The sequence below is a fragment of the Arachis duranensis genome, unplaced genomic scaffold (genome assembly GCF_000817695.3).
Source record: "Arachis duranensis cultivar V14167 unplaced genomic scaffold, aradu.V14167.gnm2.J7QH unplaced_Scaffold_26529, whole genome shotgun sequence".
In the NCBI taxonomy this organism is placed as follows: domain Eukaryota; kingdom Viridiplantae; phylum Streptophyta; class Magnoliopsida; order Fabales; family Fabaceae; genus Arachis; species Arachis duranensis.
Window position 1 is genome coordinate 111,428 of NW_026264904.1, and position 2,496 is coordinate 113,923.

A 2,496-nucleotide genomic window follows, 5' to 3' on the forward strand; every position below is an offset into this window, starting at 1 on the left:
TGGTGTCCTCCTCTGGATAGCATCATTTAAAGAACAAGGGTCAGCACAACGTAAAAAAAAAACAAAAAATCACAGGTCAGCACAACCTAAAAAATGGTAAAAAACTGGTCAGCACAACGAAAAAAAATGGAAAAAAAATGGACAGCACAACGTAAAAAAAAATTGGAGGAGGCTGCCGAAGATGAGGCCATTACGGCTCGCCTTTAGGTGTCCTCCTCTGGATAGCGTCATTTAAAGAACAAGGGTCAGCACAACGTAAAGAAAAAAGACTGCCCGTCAGCACAATAAAAAAAAAGCAAAAAAAACCTGTCAACACAATGTAAAAAAAACCGGTCAGCACAACGTATAAAAAAATGAAAAAAATAACTGATCAGTGCAACGTAATAAAAAAAATCGGAGGAGCCTACCGAAGATGATGCAATTATGGCTCGCCTTTAGGTGTCCTCCTCTGGATGTCATTTAAAGAACAAGGGTCAGCACAAAAAAAAAACTGGAAAACAACCGCTCAACACAACGTAAAACAAAAACTGGTCAAAAAACCGGTCAGCAAAACGTAAAAAAAAATCGGAGGAGCCTGCCGAACATGAGGCCATTACGGCACACCTTTAGGTGTCCTCCTCTGGATAGCGTCATTTAAAGAACAAGGGTTAGCACAACGTAAAAAAAATCGGTCTGCACAACCTAAAAAAATAGAAAAAAACCGGTCAGCAAAATGCAAAATAAAAAAAAACCAGTCAGCACAACGTAAAAAAAACTGGAAAAAAACCGGTTAGCACAATGTAAAAAAAAAATCCGAGGAGCTTGCCAAAGATGAGGCCATTACAGCTCACCTTTAGGTGTCCTCATCTGGATAGCGTCATTTAAGGAACAAGGGTCAGCACAACGTAAAAAAAAAAGGTCAGCACAACCTTAAAAATGAAAAAAAACCGGTCAGAACAATGTAAAAAAAAATCGGAGGAGCCTGCCGAAGATGAGGCCATTACGGCTCGCCTTTAGGTGTCCACCTCTGGATAGTTTCATTTAAAGAACAAGGGTCAGCACAACGTAAAAAAAAAAAAAAACCGATCAGCAAAACGTAAAAAAAAATCGGAGGAGCCTGTCAAGGATGAGGCCATTACGGCATGCCTTTAGGTGTCCTCCTCTGGATAGCGTCATTTAAAGAACAAGGGTCAACACAACGTAAAAAAAAATCGGTCTGCACAACCTAAAAAAATGGAAAAAAACCGGTCAGCAAAATGTTAAATAAAAAAAAAACCAGTCAGCACAACGTAAAAAAACTGGAAAAAAACCGGTCAGCACAACGTAAAAAAAAATCGGAGGAGCCTGCCGAAAATGAGGCCATTACGGCTCACCATTAGGTGTCCTCCTCTGTATAGCGTCATTTAAAGAACAAGGGTCAGCACAACGTAAAAAAAAAAAAACGATCAGCACAACCTAAAAAATGGAAAAAAACCGGTCAGAACAGCGTAAAAAAAATCGGAGGAGCCTGCCGAAGATGAGGCCATTACGGCTCGCCTTTAGGTGTCCTCCTCTGGATAATGTCATTCAAAGAACAAATGTCAGGACAACGTAAAAAAAAAACCGGTCAGCACAACAAAAAAAAAACCGGTCAGCACAACGTAAACGGTCAGCACAACCTAAAAAAAAAAAAACCGGTCAGCACAACGTAAAAAAAAACCGGTCAGCACAACAAAAAAAATAAAAAAAAATCATAGGAGACTGCCGAACATGAGGCCATTACGGCTCGCCTTTAGGAGTCCTCTTTTGGATAGCGTCATTTAAAGAACAAGGGTCAATAAAACATAAAAAAAAACGGTCAGGACAACCTAAAAAAATGGAAAAAACCGGTCAACACAACGTAAAAAAAAAAACCGGTCAGCACAACGTAAAAAAAATGGAAACAACCTGGAAAAAAATCGATCAACACAACGTAAAAAAAATGAAAATAAACCGGTCAGCACAACGTAAAAAAAAATTAAAAAAATGGTCAGCACAACCTAAAAAATGGAAAAAAAATAGGTCAGCACAACGTAAAAAAAAAAAATTGGAGGAGTCTGCCGAAGATGAGGCCATTACGGCTCGCCTTTAGGTATCCTCCTCTGGATAGCGTCATTTAAAGAACAAGGGTCAGGACAACGTAAAAAAAAAAACAAAAAATCACAGGTCAGCACAACCTAAAAAAATGGTAAAAAACTAGTCAGCACAACGTAAAAAAATGAAAAAAAAAAACCGGTTAGCACAACGTAAAAAAAAATCGGAGGAACCTGCCGAAGATGAGGCCATTACGGCTCGCCTTGAGGTGTCCCCCACTGGATAGCGTCATTTAAAGAACAAGGGTCAGCACAATGTAATGAAAAAAAAACTGCTGGTCAGCACAATCTAAAAAAATGGAAAAAAACCTGTCAACACAACGTAAAAAAAAACTGATCAGCACAACGTATAAAATATGGAAAAAAATGGTCAGCACAACGTATTAAAAAAAATCGGAGGAGCCTA